The sequence below is a fragment of the Spinacia oleracea genome, chromosome 6, assembly GCF_020520425.1.
Source record: "Spinacia oleracea cultivar Varoflay chromosome 6, BTI_SOV_V1, whole genome shotgun sequence".
Classification (NCBI taxonomy): domain Eukaryota; kingdom Viridiplantae; phylum Streptophyta; class Magnoliopsida; order Caryophyllales; family Amaranthaceae; genus Spinacia; species Spinacia oleracea.
The window spans coordinates 89,166,697-89,186,492 of NC_079492.1; the positions used below are offsets into that span (position 1 = coordinate 89,166,697).

The 19,796-nt window shown below is 37.6% G+C and overlaps 1 long non-coding RNA gene across 1 annotated transcript; it reads left to right on the forward strand.

The window, feature by feature from the left end:
* The first annotated feature begins 15,393 nt into the window (after positions 1–15,393).
* On the forward strand, positions 15,394–18,037 carry LOC110780408 (uncharacterized). Its single transcript, XR_008922606.1, has 4 exons — positions 15,394–15,580; positions 16,688–16,815; positions 17,388–17,461; positions 17,671–18,037. It is a non-coding gene; the product is annotated as an uncharacterized lncRNA (long non-coding RNA).
* Positions 18,038–19,796: the final 1,759 nt, after the last annotated feature.

Here is a 19,796-nt window from a genome sequence, read left to right on the forward strand (position 1 = left end):
GACTACACCAAGTTCACCTATGAACTTCCTTAGCCATATAGCTTCCTTTGCTGCTTCATGTGCAGCAATGTACTCCGCTTCAGTTGTAGAATCCGCAATGGTGCTTTGCTTAGCACTTTTCCAGCTTACTTCTCCTCCGTTGAGGCAGAAGACAAACCCAGACTGTGATCTGAAATCATCTTTGTAGGTTTGGAAACTTGCGTCCGTATAGCCTTTAACAATTAATTCATCATCTCCACCATAGACCAGGAAGTCATCTTTGTGCCTTTTTAGGTACTTCAGAATGTTCTTGGCAGCAGTCCAATGCGCCTCTCCTGGGTCTGACTGGTATCTGCTCGTAGCACTTAGTGCGTACGCAACATCCGGGCGTGTACATATCATAGCATACATTATTGAACCAATCAATGATGCATATGGAATCCCATTCATTCGTCTACGCTCATCAAGTGTTTTTGGGCACTGAGTCTTGCTTAGAGTCATTCCATGAGACATGGGTAGGTAGCCTCGCTTGGAGTCCGCCATCTTGAACCTGTCAAGCACCTTATTGATATAAGTGCTTTGACTAAGTCCAATCATCCTTTTAGATCTATCTCTGTAAATCTTGATGCCCAATATGTACTGTGCTTCTCCTAGATCCTTCATCGAAAAACATTTCCCAAGCCAAATCTTGACAGAGTTCAACATAGGAATGTCATTTCCGATAAGTAATATGTCGTCTACATATAATACTAGGAAGGCAATTTTGCTCCCACTGACCTTCTTGTATACACAAGATTCGTCTGCGTTCTTGATGAAACCAAAGTCACTGACTGCTTCATCAAAACATATATTCCAGCTCCTGGATGCCTGCTTCAATCCGTAGATTGATTTCTTTAGCTTGCATACCTGTTTAGCATTCTTTGGATCCTCAAAACCTTCAGGCTGTGTCATAAACATAGTTTCTGTTAAAACGCCGTTTAAGAAAGCAGTTTTGACATCCATCTGCCATATTTCGTAATCGTAATATGCAGCTATTGCTAACATTATCCGAATAGACTTTAGCATTGCAACTGGTGAAAAGGTTTCATCGTAATCCACACCGTGGACTTGCCTGTAACCTTTTGCAACCAATCTAGCTTTGAAAACTTCAAGTTTCCCATCCTTGTCCTTTTTCAGTTTGAAAACCCATTTGCTTCCAATGGCTTGATAGCCATCTGGCAAATCGACCAAATCCCATACTTGGTTTTCAGACATGGAGTCCAATTCAGATTGCATGGCTTCTTGCCATTGCTTGGAGCTAGGGCTCGTCATAGCTTGTTTGTAAGTCGCAGGTTCATCACTTTCAAGTAATAGAACGTCATAGCTCTCGTTCGTCAAAATACCTAAGTACCTTTCCGGTTGAGATCTATATCTTTGCGATCTACGCGGGGTAACATTTCTAGATTGACCATGATTCTCACCAGATTCTTCTAAAGATATCTGAGTCTCATCCTGAATGTCATCTTGAGCATTCTCTAGAGTTTGTTGTTCGACTCGAATTTCTTCGAGGTCTATTTTTCTCCCACTTGTCATTTTGGAAATGTGATCTTTCTCCAAAAAGACACCATCTCGAGCAACAAACACCTTGTTCTCAGATGTATTGTAGAAGTAATACCCCTTTGTTTCCTTTGGATATCCCACAAGGATACATTTGTCAGATTTTGGATGAAGTTTGTCTGAAGTTAATCGTTTGACGTATACTTCACATCCCCAAATCTTAAGAAAAGACACATTTGGAGGCTTTCCAAACCATAATTCGTATGGAGTCTTTTCGACAGCTTTAGACGGAGCTCTATTTATAGTGAGTGCAGCTGTATTTAGTGCATGTCCCCAAAATTCTAATGGAAGTTCGGCCTGACCCATCATTGACCTGACCATGTCTAGCAAGGTTCTGTTCCTCCGTTCCGACACACCATTCCATTGTGGTGTTCCAGGAGGAGTCAATTCTGATAGAATTCCACATTCTTTCAGATGGTCATCAAATTCATAGCTCAGATATTCACCGCCTCTATCAGACCGCAGTGCCTTAATCTTCTTGCCTAATTGATTCTCTACTTCACTCTGAAATTCCTTGAATTTGTCAAAGGATTCAGACTTATGCTTCATTAGGTAGACATAACCATACCTACTGAAGTCATCAGTGAAAGTGATAAAGTAGCTGAAACCACCTCTAGCATTTGTACTCATTGGTCCACATACATCTGTATGGATTAAACCCAATAGTTCATTTGCTCTTTCTCCAACTTTAGAGAAAGGTTGCTTTGTCATTTTGCCATGATTCGCATTTACCATAATCCTCTAAGTCAAATGGTTCTAGAATTCCTTCCTTTTGAAGTCTTTCTAAGCGTTTCAAGTTTATATGGCCTAATCGACAATGCCACAGATAGGTGAGATCTGAATCATCCTTTTTGGCCTTTTTGGTATTTATGTTATATACTTGTTTGTCGTGATCTAATAAATAAAGTCCATTGACTAATCTAGCAGATCCATAAAACATCTCTTTAAAATAAAACGAACAACTATTGTCTTTTATTAAAAAGGTAAATCCCTTAGCATCTAAGCAAGAAACTGAAATGATGTTTTTAGTAAGACTTGGAACATGGAAACACTCTTCCAGTTCCAAAACTAGCCCGGAGGGCAACGACAAATAGTAAGTTCCTACAGCTAATGCAGCAATCCGTGCTCCATTTCCCACTCGTAGGTCGACTTCACCCTTGCTTAACTTTCTACTTCTTCTTAGTCCCTGTGGATTGGAACATAAGTGTGAGCCACAACCAGTATCTAATACCCAAGAAGTTGAATTAGCAAGTATACAGTCTATAACGAAAATACCTGAAGATGGAACGACTGTTCCGTTCTTCTGATCTTCCTTTAGCTTCAAGCAATCTCTCTTCCAATGCCCCTTCTTCTTGCAGTAGAAGCATTCGGATTCAGAAGTGGGTTGACTGACCTTCCTCTTTACAGATTTGGCGCCAGTTTGCTTAGTTGGGCTGGCCTTGTTGCCACCTTTCTTAGCATTCCTCTTCTTTCCAGATTTCTTGAACTTGCCCCCACGCACCATAAGCACATCCTGCTTATCACTTTTGAGCTTCTTTTCAGCGGTCTTCAGCATACCGTGAAGCTCAGTGAGCGTTTTGTCCAGACTATTCATACTGTAGTTCAGTTTGAACTGATCATACCCGCTATGAAGAGAATGGAGGATGGTGTCTACAGCCATTTCCTGAGAAAATTGCTGATCCAGCCGACTCATATTCTCAATGAGTCTTAAGAATTGAATTCTTTAGTGTTGACTTTTATACTTTGTTAGACATGTCCAATGTCACCAACAAGGTTCTTTACCATTTTAATTTATGTTGAATATTTTGTTTCAACTAGATGATCTTACTAGAAGCTTCAAAAGTTCTCTAAGCATCGATCTACTCGAATGTCTAGGGACTAGACTCATTCGAGAATTAAATGGAAAAAATATTTTAGGTTGTTAACCATTGGTAAAGCTGAGCGTTTAAACTCAATGCTTTATGATCTCAAAAGTACATTGTATTTTGAATTCACAAGCACCAATTGGTTTGCCATTCGATTTTGATATTCGAAAACAACCATAAAAGTCGCTAAAAGAAACGTACATTTTAAATTGCTCATTTTCTCTCATTTCCGTGAATCGTTCTTGGATTCACTACCAATCGAGGAAATTTACTGTTACCTTTCTAAGGATTTACTGCAGTGCAAGATATTTAATTATAAACAATAATTAAAACATACATTGAAGCATGCAAAGTCTAAACATTTATCATGAGTAATAACTTGAAAATTAAAGCAATCATGCAATTTCAACAAGTTATTAGCATTTTATTCGAATTTATTGTTCCGGCAGGTGTGAATAAAATGATTCCAAGATCCTAAAATCATTGAAGAATTAAGCACAGTTTGTCGACTTAATCCTAAAACATCTTAGGTAAGCAAAAGCCTTTTTCTAATAGTCTAGAAACTATTCTTAGTTGATAGGTACGTCTAAGAACTTATTAGGTAAACCTATCGATTTTGCCACGACATAAAAGGACTCCTTACTTATATCGTTGAGTTTCACCAAAACTAACATGTACTCACAATTATTTGTGTACCTTGCCCCTTTAGGACCAATAAGTAACACCTCGCTGAGCGAAAACTATTACTAGATTGATGTAAAGGATATCCAAGCAAGTGTATATTTTGGCATGGCACCTTTTAACTCAATTTTTAAGTTTGGAACTTAAGGCTCTTACTATGTTGGTTAGATTTTAAGTGAACTAAAATCCTTAATCATGCAACATAATCAAGCTTTGATCTCATGCATTTTAAGACATATTTAAACGCAATAAATAACTTAAAACATGCATAAGATAAATGTGATCTAGTATGGCCCGAGTTCATCTTGAAGCTTTAACTTCAAAGTCCGTCTTGAAAATCTCCATGGGAGGAACCATTTTCTTCAAATAGGATAAGCTATAATTAAAACTAATTACAACTATTTGATGGTACGCAGACCATATTTGAATTGAAAAACAACTTTGGTACTTTAGACCAATTACATTCAAATTAATGGTACGCAGACCATATTGTCTATCCTATTTGGGCCATACTAGTCACTTCATAACCTGCAAAACAGTACATATACAATATATACCATTCACCCATTCATTATCATGAATGGCCCACATAGCTGGTTAGTAAAACACATTATGCATCACATAAACATTTGCAGCAATTAATCAAGGGCACCAATAATCTACCAATTATTCAGTCCTTATTAATTCTAATCAAGTTGTTTTTAACCTTAAGGATTTGTAGACCTAATCAAGAGTTTATGACTAAAAAGGGCTCTCACTTAAACCAATAAATTCATATGCTTTACTAATTTAAACATAAAAATGTATTTCTAGTCTAACCGGAAACATACAAATTTAATTAAAATTTAAAGCTCATATAAATTTATAATTGAATCCAAAAAGTTTAATTTAAATTTCAGTCGTATTTAAATTAATTCATGATTTTAATTTTAGTAAAATAATTAGAATAAATAAAATTTATTATAATTACAATATTCAAAATTAAAATCCAAGAAAATAATTTAAATTATTAATTTTAAAATTAATTAAAATTACGTAAACTGAAAATTTCAAATTAAAATTTCAAAACGATCTAATCGCAACGCAACAATCCTACGCATCGCACGCCCATGGGCCACACGCACACAGCCATCGCTGGCCATGTGCGCGCAGCCCATGCGCTGCCTCGCATCGCTGCTGCTCACCATCGCAAGGCATCACGCATGGTGCTCGCTGCGCGCGCCAGCGCTCGACGCACGAGCATGCTGCCGCAGCCCATCGCTGGGCGCAGCGCTTGTCGCACGTCGCAACACTCAGCCGCACGCCATCGCTGGGCGCAGTGCTCGTCGCACGCACAACAAGCACTCGCACGCCATCGCTGGGCGCAGCGCTCGTCGCACGCACAACAAGCACTCGCACGCCATCGCTGGGCGCAGCGCTCGTTGCACGCACAATAGCGCTTGCTGCGCGCGAGCGATCGATGCTTGGCGCAGCACTCGTGGCACGCGAGCTTACGCTCGCTGCGCGCGAGGCTCCGCACGCTTGCGCGAGGCAGTGCACGCTGTGGCGCAGCTCGCTTGCTGCCCACACGCGACTGCTCGTGCCTTGCTCTCGCCCTCGCCCATTCGCCCATTGCACACAGCCCACGACACAAGGCAGGGCTGCTGCCTTGTGCTCGTGCACCATGGCCTTGCTCATTGCATTCGTACCGCATGGGCGACGAGCTCCCTTGCTCGTCGTCACATGCCCGCACTATACAACACCCCTTAAGGGTAACACGTAGCGTCCATTGCTTTGTGCGTGCAAGTTATATGATCGAATCGCATAAAAATTTAAAATTTATATTCAAAATTAATGACAAATTAATAAATAATATTAATTTCATAATTTTAGGGCGAAAAAATCGAAAATTTATTATTCAATTGATTTCCGATTAACATGGATTCAAGTCTAGGTCATAAAAATTTAAAATTTAACATAAATTTACAATTTTTATGGTGGTTTTTAATCATAGGTATCTAATTAAATTATAACTAATTATAAAAATCAAATTAATTCTAAATTATTCCAATTTTCAACAAATTAATCATAATTACAAATTAGATTGCATAATTAACAAGGCTAGGCATTCAAACTTGTTAAACATATACAGTAGGTCAATCAAAAATTCAAGATTTATCAACAAGAATCGCAAATATTTAATTTAACATCTTAAATTTACGAAATTTTGCATTCGAAAAACTAAAACCTCCGAAAAGTCATAGTTAAGCTTCGAATTTGAGAATTCTGGGTTCGGCCGAAAAATATTTTTTTTTGTCAAAATTTTAGAATGCCTTTTACATGCGGAATTGACACAAAAATCACTCGATTTGGATGAGTAACGAAGAAACTGCCGAAAAACTGCGTACGTATCATTAAATAAACGCAATTTGTAATTAATTAACAATTACGAAAATTAATCACCCCTTTTAATTCTTGCAAATTTGTAATATTTAACCATGTTCATGCAATTTAGATTATGAAAATAATAAGAGGCTCGTGATACCACTGTTAAGTTATGATACATATGACAATTCATAAATCATGCGGAAAAACCATAAAGCCAGGAAAGCATATTATTTACACATAATCATTTAGCATAGTTTAGATGCATACTCTTTGTTGCGTGCCTTCCCTAGCTGCGCCCGAACCGAACAAGAACAAGTCTTTAGGACTCCAAGTGTCGTCCCTCCGTAGATAGTCCACAGCACGTCCGGATCCGCCTTAAGCTTGACCAACTAGGATCGCCCTTAAGGTACTTAGAATTTTCGGCACTTATAGGCAATTGTATGACTGAATTTTTGCTCTCAAAAATCACTTTGAATACTTGAATACTCTATGAAAAACTCATGTATAAATTTATGACCCTAGGCATATATTTATAGAACCTTGGAAAGGATTTCGAATCCTGTTAGAATACTAATTAATTAATTAGAATCCTATTAGAACTCTAAATAATTAATTTAATCTTTTAGGATTAGGATTTAATCTATGCACGAATTCCGATAGCTTTAGGATTCGTATAGCACGTACACACGCACCGCACGAGCATCGCACGCCCATGCGCAAGCCTTGCGGCCCACGCTGTGCGCACGGCGCACAGGCCCACTGCCCGCAGCCCATTTGTGCGCGCGCGCCAGCCTTGGCTGGGACTGGCCTTGCGCTGGGCCTGGTCGAGGCATTGGCGTGTTGTTGGATGCGTGTGGCTTGCTGGGCGATGGCCTGGCTTCGTGCTGGGCCCTCGTCCGGCATGCCTCGTCCGATGCTTATTCGTACGATACGCTTCCGATTAAATTCCCGGTTCCGGAATTCATTTCCGATACGAACAATATTTAACATTTCCGATTCCGGAATCAATTTCCGTTTCGAACAAATATTTAATATTTCCGTTTCCGGAATTATTTTCCGATTCCGATAATATTTCCGATTCTGACAATATTTCCGTTTCCGGCAATATTTCCGATTCCGGCAATATTTCCATTTCCGATAATATTTTCCGTTACGTACCATGTTTCCGTTTCCGGCAACATGTACGACTTGGATAATATTTATATTTCCGATACGATCCATATTTCCGTTTCCGGCAATATCATCGTTTCCGGAGTATTCATTTCTTGCCTGTGACGATCTCAGCTCCCACTGAAACCAAGATCCGTCGATTCCGAATATCCATAGATGGAGTATTTAATGCCATTAAATACTTGATCCGTTTACGTACTATTTGTGTGACCCTACGGGTTCAGTCAAGAGTAAGCTGTGGATTAATATCATTAATTCCACTTGAACTGAAGCGGCCTCTAGCTAGGCATTCAGCTCACTTGATCTCACTGAATTATTAACTTGTTAATTAATACTGAACCGCATTTATTAGACTTAACATTGAATGCATACTTGGACCAAGGGCATTATTTCCTTCACCAACCCACTTCTTAATCTGAATGCTTCTACTGCAAGAAGAAGGGGCATTGGAAGAGAGATTGCTTGAAGCTTAAGGAAGATCAGAAGAACGGAACAGTCGTTCCATCTTCAGATATTTTCGTTATAGACTGTATACTTGCTAATTCAACTTCTTGGGTATTAGATACTGGTTGTGGCTCACACTTATGTTCCAATTCACATGGACTAAGAAGAAGTAGAAGGTTAAGCAAGGGTGAAGTCGACCTACGAGTGGGAAATGGAGCACGGATTGCTGCATTAGCTGTAGGAACTTATTATTTGTCGTTGCCCTCTAGGCTAGTTTTGGAACTGGAAGATTGTTTCCATGTTCCAAGTCTTACTAAAAACATCATTTTAGTTTCTTGCTTGGATGCTAAGGGATTTTCCTTTTTAATAAAAGACAATAGTTGCTCGTTTTGTTTTAAAGAGATGTTTTATGGATCTGCTAGATTAGTCAATGGTCTTTATTTATTAGATCACGACAAACAAGTTTATAACATAAATACCAAAAAGGCCAAAAAGGATGATTCAGATCTCACCTATCTGTGGCATTGTCGATTAGGCCATATTAACTTGAAGCGCATAGAAAGACTTCAAAAGGAAGGAATTCTAGAACCATTTGACTTTGAGGATTATGGTAAGTGCGAATCATGTTTACTTGGAAAAATGACAAAGCAACCTTTCTCTAGAGTTGGAGAAAGAGCAACTGAACTATTGGGTTTAATCCATACAGATGTATGTGGACCAATGAGTACAAATGCTAGAGGTGGTTTCAGCTACTTTATCACTTTCACTGATGACTTCAGTAGATATGGTTATGTCTACCTAATGAAGCATAAGTCTGAATCCTTTGACAAATTCAAGGAATTTTAGAGTGAAGTAGAAAATCAATTAGGCAAGAAGATTAAGGCACTGCGGTCTGACAAAGGCGGTGAATATCTGAGCTATGAATTTGATGACCATCTGAAAGAATGTGGAATTCTATCAGAATTGACTCTTCCTAGAACACCACAATGGAACGGTGTGTCGGAACGGAGGAACATAACCTTGCTAGACATGGTTAGATCAATGATGGCTCAGGCCGAACTTCCAATAGAATTTTGGGGACATGCACTAAATACAACTGCACTCACTATAAATAGAGCTCCGTCTAAAGCTGTTGAAAAGACTCCATATGAGTTATGGTTTGGAAAGCCTCCAAAAGTGTCTTTTCTTAAGATTTGGGGATGTGAAGTATACGTCAAACGATTAATTTCAGACAAACTTCATCCAAAATCTGACAAATGTATCCTTGTGGGCTACCCAAAGGAAACAAAGGGGTATTACTTCTACAATACATCTGAGAACAAGGTGTTTGTTGCTCGAGATGGTATCTTTTTGGAAAAGGATCACATTTCCAAAATGACAAGTGGGAGAAAAGTAGACCTCGAAGAAATTCGAGTCGAACAACAAAATCTAGAGAATGCTCAAGATGAAATTCAGGATGAAACTCAGAGATCTTTAGAAGTATCTAGCTAGTGAGAATCATGGACCATCTAGAAATGTAACCCCGCGTAGATCGCAGAGATATAGATCTCAACCGGAAAGGTACTTAGGTATTTTGACGAACGAGAGCTATGACGTTCTATTACTTGAAAGTGATGAACCTGCGACTTACAAGCAAGTTATGACGAGCCCCAGCTCCAAGCAATGGCAAGAAGCCATGCAATCTGAATTAGACTCCATGTCTGAAAACCAAGTTTGGGATTTGGTCGATTTGCCAGATGGCTACCAAGCCATAGGAAGCAAATGGGTTTTCAAACTGAAAAAGGACAAGGATGGGAAACTTGAAGTTTTCAAAGCTAGATTGGTTGCAAAAGGTTACAGGCAAGTCCAAGGTGTGGATTACGATGAAACCTTTTCACTAGTTGCTATGCTAAAATCTATTCGGATAATGTTAGCAATCGCTGCATATTACGATTACGAAATATGGAAGATGGATGTCAAAACCTCTTTCTTTAACGGTGTTTTAACAGAAACTGTGTTTATGACACAGCCAGAGGGTTTTGAGGATCCAAAGAATGCTAAAAAGGTATGCAAGCTTAAGAAATCAATCTACGGATTGAAGCAAGCATCAAGGAGCTGGAATATACGTTTTGATGAAGCAGTCAGTGACTTTGGTTTCATCAAGAACGCAGACGAATCTTGTGTATACAAGAAGGTCAGTGGGAGCAAAATTGCTTTTCTAGTATTATATGTCGTCGACATATTACTTATCGAAAATGACATTCCTATGTTGAATTCTGTCAAGATTTGGCTTGGGAAATGTTTTTCGATGAAGGATCTAGGAGAAGCACAGTACATACTGGGCATCAAGATTTACACAGATAGATCTAAGAAGATGATTGGACTTAGTCAAAGCACTTATATCAATAAGGTGCTTGAAAGGTTCAAGATGGCAGACTCCAAGCGAGGCTACCTACCCATGTCTCATGGAATGACTCTAAGCAAAACTCAGTGCCCAAAAACACTTGCTGAGCATAGATAAATGAATGGGATTCCATACGCATCATTGATTGGTTCAATAATGTATGTTATGATATGTACACGCCCCGATGTTGCGTATGCACTCAGTGCTACGAGCAGATACCAGTCTGACCAAGGAGAGGCACATTGGACTACTGCCAAGAATATTCTGAAGTACCTGAAAAGGCACAAAGATGACTTCTTGGTCTATGGTGGAGATGATGAATTAATTGTTAAAGGCTATACAGACGCAAGTTTCCAAACCGACAAAGATGATTTCAGATCACAGTCTGGGTTTGTCTTCTTCCTCAACGGAGGTGCAGTAAGCTGGAAAAGTGCTAAGCAAAGCACCATTGCGGATTCTACAACTGAAGCGGAGTACATTGTTGCACATGAAGCAGCAAAGGAAGCTATATGGCTAAGGAAGTTCATAGGTGAACTTGGTGTAGTCCCCTCCATTAAAGGACCAATAGCTCTATATTGTGATAATAGCGGAGCTATTGCACAGGAAAAGGAGCCTAGACACCACCAGAGAGTCAAGCATGTACTTCGTAGATTTCACCTTCTACGAGAGTTCGTTGAAAGAAAAGAAGTCGAGATAAGCAAGATTGGAACTGATGATAACATCTCAGATCCATTAACTAAACCTCTGCCGCAGGAGAAGCACAACTCGCACACTGCAGCTATGGCTTTGATGTCCTCATTTAATGTTTTAAAGTTTTAGAGTTTAATACTTTGTAAAAAACATTATTGGTTAATCATTCACATAAATGAATAGAATTCATTTTTCCATTTAATTTGTGGTTTATTAAATGATGAGTCCCTTCAATTTGACGATATATTCAATATAGACTGTCAGGACCAGTCTTGTGACTAAGAAATGTCTATCAAGTGAACTTGAATGTCAAAAGTTGAAAATGGTCCCTGGTCGGAGTTTTCTTTAAAGATGGACGCATAGAAAATGTTAGGCGACTAGAATGCAAGATGACTAGTAGTTCTGTTTCTTGAACTATGTGGACATGGCAATGTCGTAATCATTTGCATAGATACTTACTTTGGGAAGACTAGTATCGGACAGATCTATGAAACTTTACTGTAAGAGATGAAAATCTATCATAAGTAAATTTCATTAAAATTATTAGACACTAAATCCTTAATACCTGAGTGATTTGAGATTACTTGTTTGAGAACTGCTTACTTTGACGTTGTCAACCGTCGCACCGTAAAAGGAGGCTATAAAGGCAACGCTCATGTAATCACCTATCAAACGAAGTCTAATCTCAAGATCGCAAGATTGGGATTGTCCTCCCATAAATCGGGATGAGATGCTGAAAGTTGTACAAGGCCACTCGGAGAGCTAGAAACTGTAAAATGCATGGCCGTGCTCAGATGAATCATAGGTTATGATTATCTGTTTATTTGATCAGTTGAACTCTGAAACCGAGAAACACTTCTGGACATGATAAGGATGACAACTTTTACCTTATGTTCAAGAGCAAGCATCGAGTGACAAAGGAATTAGGAAATGCACACTTGTCCATAAGGACAAGTGGGAGACTGAAGGAAATAATGCCCTTGGTCCAAGTATGCATTTAATGGTAAGTCTAATAAATGCGGTTCAGTATTAATTATACAAGTTAATAATTCAGTGAGATCAAGTGAACTGAATGCCTAGCTAGAGGCCGCTTCAGTTCAAGTGGATTAGTAATATTAATCCACAGCTTACTCTTGACTGAACCCGTAGGGTCACACAAATAGTAAGTAAACGGATCAAGTATTTAATGGCATTAAATACTCTATCAAATCAATATTCGGAATCGACGGATCTTGGTTTCAGTGGGAGCTAAGATCGTCAAAGGCAAATAAATGAATACTCCGGAAACGATGATATTGCCGGAAACGGAAATATGGATCGTATCGGAAATATAAATATTATCCAAGTCGTAGATGTTTCCGGAAACGGAAACATGGTACGTATCGGAAAATATTATCGGAAATGGAAATATTGCCGGAATCGGAAATATTGCCGGAAACGGAAATATTGTCAGAATCGGAAATATTATCGGAATCGAAAAATAATTCCGGAAACGAAAATATTAAATATTTGTTCGAGACGGAAATTAATTCCGGAATCGGAAATGTTAAATATTGTTCGTATCGGAAATGAATTCCGGAATCGGGAAATTAATCGGAAGCGCGTCGTACGAATTAACATCGGACGAGCTTGCTAGACGAAGGCCCAGCACGAAGCCAGGCCCACGTCCAGCAAGGGAAACACGCGCCACAAGCACGCCAGCCCAAGGCTGCGCCAGGCCCACCGCAAGGCAGGCCCAGCGCGCGCCCAAGGCTGCGGCAGCTCGTGGGCTTCGTGGCGTGTGGGCTGCGTTGCTCGGGCTGTGCGCGCGTGCATGGCGCCCCTCGTGGGCTGCTGTGCGTGCGTGTGTGTTTTTGTTCACATACGAAGCCTAATGCGTATAGGATTCATTTGTTGATTAAATTTCCTAATCCTAAAAAGATAGATTAATTAATATTAGAGTTCTGCTAGGATTCTGATTTAATTAATTCGTATCCTAGTAGGATTCGATTGCTTACTCCATGGCCATTAAATATGAGTACAGGGCTCATAATTTATAACGAGTTCGAAGTATTCAAAGGTAAGAATTTGAGCAAAAATAGCCGAATAAATTAGTACCTTAAGGGCGATTCTAGTTGGTCAATCTTAAGGCGGATCCGGACGTGCTGTGGACTTTCTACGGAGGGACGACACTTGGAATCCTAAAGACTTGTTCTTGTTCGGTTCGAGCGCAGCTAGGGAGGGCACGCTACAAAGAGTATGCGTCCTAAATTATGCTAATTGTTATGTGGCAATTAATTTGGAATCCTGGCATTTATGGTTATTTCCGCATGATTTATATTTGTTTAGGATCGTCAAGTACGAAACGATAAATAAATTGTCGAAGGATAATTTAATCGCAACACGAAGGCAACCCACGAGCCGGAGCGCACAAGCGCAAGGCCCATGTGAGCAGCGCGCATGACAATGCAGCGCTGGCCCAAAGGCCTTGGCTGTGTGGCGCGCGCGGATCAAAGGAGCGGGGAGCAGCAGCGGCACGCGGCCCACGGCCCAGCAGTGCGCGCCTGCTGCTTGCTTCGCGTGTGGGCTTGGCCGGCCAACTTGGTCGGCTTGCCCACCAAGTTGGTTGGCTTTTTTATTATGACTACAAGGTTATTCTAATAACCTTTGTACACTTTCCAACACACATTATTCAGTTTACACATCAAACCCTAAGTAGGAGAGAGAAACCATAATTCTCTCTTAGCCTCCATGGATTTGTTCTTCCCAAAAGCACAAACTCTTGAGTATTATCTAAGCTACGATTATCAAGACGGATCTGAACGTGTCGGTGAACCAAATAGAGGAACGACGATTGGAGTTCTTTGTTCGTGCTTGTGTTCGTGAATCATAAACTCGGGAAAACACGCTTAGAATGTAAGTTTACTTAATCTGTGCTTTATACATGTTTCATGGCTTTGGGATTGTTCCGCACATGTTATATGTATTTAATTGTATTCCCCTACAAAACACAACATATATGTTTGTGATTTCCATACTTTGAAAAACACATAAAACTTATGCTCTCTTTAGCTTAATCTTATTTAAGTTGTTTTTTTATTAAAAATAAATATTTTTGAAAGAAACACCCATGGTTCCATATATATATATATATATATATATATATATATATATATATATGGCCAATTTGTTAAAAAGGACCTTTTATAACCCAAATTTTGCGAGAAAGGACCTTATATAATTTTTTTTGTGAAATCACACCTTAACGTAATTTTTTTTGCGAGAAAGGACCTTATATAATATTTTTTTTGTGAAATCACACCTTAATGTAATTTTTTTTTGCGAAAGACAACCAAAAGTAAATTTCCGGCATTGACTGAGCTTTTTCGGCCATTGACTTGCACGTGAGAAGCACGTGTGACTTTATTTTGCTAATCACAGCCCAATTTTCCTCCAAAATTCTAAGCTTTAAAACCTAAAGTTGAAAAAAAAAATCGAAATAAAGTCAAGTTTGAAAATTCAAGACTCGGGAAAATCAATGTCTTTAGCCAACGTAAGCCACACGTGCTGCTCACGTGCAAATCAATGACCGGAAAAGCTCAATCAATGCCGGAAACTTCCCTTAGGTCCTTTCTCGCAAAAAATAATAATTTAAGGTGTGTTTTCACAAAAAAAATTATATAAGGTCCTTTCTCGCAAAATTTGAGTTATAAAAGGTCCTTTTTGGCAAATTTGCCTATATATATATATATATATATATATATATATATATATATATATATATATATATATTTATATATATATATATATATATATAAGCCAAGAGCTGAGGTTAGTTTAGTAAATTAACTTTTGGTGTCCACCTTTGAATTGACGAAAAAACCCCCACATATTCAACCCTTCCTGAGTTCCTGGCTTCCTGCTCTCCTTCCTCCGGTTTTTCTTCTCTCTCTTCCCTCCCGTCTTCTCTCTCCTCCCTCACATCCTCTCCTTCGATTTTCATCTTCTTCTCGAAAAATCCATAAAATTAAAAAATAATCGAGATCTAATTAAAAGATTCGAGACCTAATCTTTGTTCATCCCCAATTCAATTCGTTAATTTTGGGGAAATTTGAATGCGACTTGAAGTGGGGTTTGGGTCAGATTTTGAGATGGGTTCGTCATCTTCGTCGATTGTTGCTGATAGATCGGTATTTGATTTGTGTTATTGAGTTCTCACTGGCCGCTTTTCCAGTTCTATTCATTTTTCAAGAAACATCACAGAGGTTCGATAAATTCGGATTAAAACTCATGTTCTTATTCGTTTGATCTTTGTGTTGAGGTTTTTTAATCATCAATTGGTGGAGATGGAGAAGGAGGCGGAATCGCTCGGCCCTTTTCACGTTGAATCTCTTCGAAAATCAAAACCCTCATCATCATCTAACCAGTTGAGTTTCACAATTTCTTATTTTCGTTTAATTACGGTTTCAATTTTGCTTTACTTATGTCAATTTGGTGTTATGTGAATTTGGACTTTTTTTTTGGGTGAAGTTTTTAAAGAGGCGAATTTATGATTTTTGGATAAATTTGTTTTGATTGGATATTGTTGATGTGATTTTATAGTGTTTAGTCTAGAAATGATTAATTTAGGGTGGGTAGTTTAGCATTACCTTAGATCTTTGTTTACAATCCATGGTCAATCAATTAGGTTATCTCTAAAATCGGATCTTCGTGTCATTCAATATTTTCTTCCTGTTTTGGATTTTGGTTGTTTGTTTTTATTTAATGTTTATTTAAATTATCTTCTTATTCAAATTGTTACCATTAATTTAAACTTAGTAAATAAGAAACTTTAATGAATTGATGATTACTACGAGTGATCAACGCGGCCTTAAAACCAAGAGCTCTTCTTCTTAGTCGCAAACCACCCATTCACGAATCACGGTAGTAGGGGAAGATCAGTACTTGAGAGCTGGCATTGTTGGTCTCCCTAATGTTGACAAATCCACTCTTTCAATGCTGTTGTAAGCCAGTTTTTCTCCTTCATTGACTCTCAGTTCTGTTGTTTGGTTCTCCTTCATTGACTCTCCCTAATGTTGACGAGTGTTGTAACGTGTTTGATCAAATGACAACATTTAGAAATGCCTCAAAATTTGTTTGTTTTTTGAATTTCTGAGATTAAGTTTTTGTTCATTACCTTAATGATTGTGGGTAGCTGTTGATTGTTTTGGTCTTTATTGGCTATGGCAGCTTTAGACAAGAATGAACAATCACTGAATTTTCTATAGCAAGAATGAACAATCACTGAATTTTCTATAGCAAGAATTAACAATCAGTGAACAATTATTAAAGACAAAAGTGTCTAAACAACATAGAATTGTGCAAGTTTTTTTTTCTATAGAAAGAAGCAGAATTACATTAAAATAAACATATCAATTAGATTCTTTTGTTTTCATTAGTTCAGTTGTTCTGATTAGTTCATTTAATCTGGTCAACTACGTTAAGTTTTTCGTTTGTTCAGTTCAGTTTTTTCAGATTTGTTCATTTGTTTCAGATTAGTGGACATATTTGTCATGGGAGGACACTCAAGGGAAAGTGGACATCTTTGTCATGGGAATCGAAAGTGGAGGCATTGTGTCTGGTGTTGGACGCTATCTCAAATCTCAAAATCCTAATGTAAAGGTATCATCTATTTATATATTAAGTGATGGGTAACAGCTGAACATCTACTAATTGAGAATGCAAAGTTGTTTTAATTGTTGGTCTCCCCTTTTTGTAAATTGAAGTTCGTATTTATTCTCTCTCCCCATTTTATTTTATTTATCTTCCAAATTGAATTTCAACCCTCTTCTTCATAAAACGTTGTGGGTTTCTACCAATTCTCGACAAAATTTCTCACCTGGGTAAGCTTTAATTTCCCTATTTTCTTTTTTTATAATACCATTTGTAGTTAAATGTCCTGAAAATGGTGGCTTTTGCTGCTTTATTTCTAGAGATTTGTAAATGGCCCTAATATTTCTGTACAGATCCGTTATTTCTAGAGATTTATGAATGGCCCTAATAAGTTTTCGCTTGACTAAAAATGTGTCCTTTTATTTTTATAGTGTTTTTGCCTTATTTGGCAGTTAGGGTTTTAAAATTATAGTGATAAATTTTATTTTTTGGGTGGATTTTGTTTAAGAATTTGAAATTCGCAGCATTATTATCTGGATCGAATATCATTTTGCTTATTAATGGGTGTTTCTGAATTTCAGGAAATTCTCATTAGATTTTTTAGCTGGAGTCCGGAGACACCACTATCAGTGTTTGAGAAGCCATTAATCCCCATGTAAGTCCCCTTATCTTTTTCTGTTTTCTTCATGTCGTTTTATTTAATTGGAATTTTAATTTAATTAGTTTAGTTGAGGAAATTTCAAGTTATTGATCGAAAATGTAATCACTTTGAGTGCTTCTGATTATCTTTTGCTTACCCAGGATGGTATGTGCTTTTTTTTTTTTTTGTAATTATCTATTTGTGGAAATACTTGCTAACTCCAGAACCCGATGAAGCTTATAATTGAACGACAACCATGGTCAATTAACGAGGTAGGACTCCCATACCCAACCTACTTCAATCCCAGCTCAGATGAGGAGATCATAGCATGACAGTCTAACATCGGGAAGATGAATCGGAAGTACTTCATCAGCTTTGCTGGGACCCCACACAAGCGTTGGGAGAGCATAAGATCGATCCTCATTGCACAATGCACTTCTGCTCCTAATAAAGTCTGCAACTTCTTAAACTGTATAGGAGAATCATGTGTTGAATCAGCACTTTTTGAGAAACTTTTCATGGCATCAGCCTTCAGCCTCCAAGGCACAGTCCAACGAGAAAGTCCATGTTTGATTCTCTCATTGCTGGTTGCATCCCTGTTATGTTTGATCCATTCACGACACATTGCCGAAAAATATGAAGATCTTCAAAGGTATTCTCAATTTTGTTTTATTTTTCCCTAATTCTATTATTTTTATGGGAAAACTTTGATTGATGGTAATTTTTGGTTGTGCAATTAGTCTGAACATGCTGCACACTAACACCCAAAAAAATGAACATGCTGCACACTAACAGCATCACTCCACACAACAACTGTTGGACAAGCCACAGTAGCTAAGCACCAGCAAAGCAGCAGTATTGCTTACAATTTTTACTGAGAACCATTCTGTAAACAGTAAGCCAAATACACTGCAATACTGAGAACCATTCTGTAAAACTGGTGAAAACCAGAGTTTTTGTTAAAATTCTACAATTACAGAATTTGTGTCCCTTTATTAGATGATCCTACAATTATATATGCAATATTCTCATCTTGAATCTTTTAACTAATTGTAGGTATGATGCTAAATTTCAATTCGATGGGGATCACGTGGACAATAAGGAAATATATCCAATGGGAAGACATGTGTCAAGAGTTATTGCAATTGATGCATTGCACTTGGGCTGGGCAGGAGCCAGCCAGTATAAGAATGAAATTGAGTAATATGAGGTTTCTGTTGAGTAATCCATAATGTGTAATCCAGACAATATCTATACAGTATAAGCATGAATAGGAGCTAGACAATATCTTATGAGGTTTGATATTGAGTAATCCATCATGTGTGACAAATGTTTCTGTTTTACTTTTGGGTTATAGATGTACTCTTACGATTTTTAGTTTTTGTATAATCTCGCACGCATCGCGTGCATATAAGACTAGTATATATATAACTCAACTTGTATTCATCGAATTTCACCATTTATTCGTTTTCAAGTTCTATTCGTTTTAATTTTTATTCATTCAGCTCACCGTTTATTTATTTTCAAGTTTTTATTATTTTTCAATATGTGATAATGACCAATGACGTGGTTGGCCAGGTGCAAACTTTATTTTTTTGTTATGGTAATGAACAAAAGGTTATTTGGGAATTAACAACCTTTGAATATTTTCGTTTTCTTCCATTATAATAATTAAAATATATAAATGATATTTCAAATAACAGAGAGTCATATGTTAGTGTATAAGTTGTTTTTTATTTAAAAAAATAATTTTAAAAGAAATACCCAAATCAAATGTAACGATTAAGAACATATATTTAAAGATTTAAGCTTCACTTTTATATATATTTAAAACTCAACTTTTCTTCATTGAATCTCACCGTTTATTCGTTTTCAAGTTTTTTTCTTTTTAATTTTTAATCAGCTAACCGTTTATTCATTTTCAAGTTTTTATTCATTATCAACATGTGGTAATGACCAATGGCGTACTTGGCTAGATGCAAACCTTTATTTTTTTTATTGTTATGGTAATGAACAAAAGGTTATTTCAGAATTACCAACCTTTGAATCTTTTCGTTTTCTTCCATTATAATAATCAAATTAAAAAATGTAAAGGAGATTTCAAATCACAGATAGTCATATGTAAGTGTTTAAGTTGTTTTTTATTGGAAATAATATCTTTGAAAGAAACACCCATGGTCACACCTCTAGAAATCAAATGAAACGTAACCATTAAGAGCGTATAGTTAAAGATTTAAGCTTCACTTTTATAGATTTTAAACTCAACTTTTATTCATCGAAGCTCGTCGTTTATTCGTTTTCAAGTTTTATACCTTTCGATTTTTATTCATTCAACTTATCGTTTATTCAT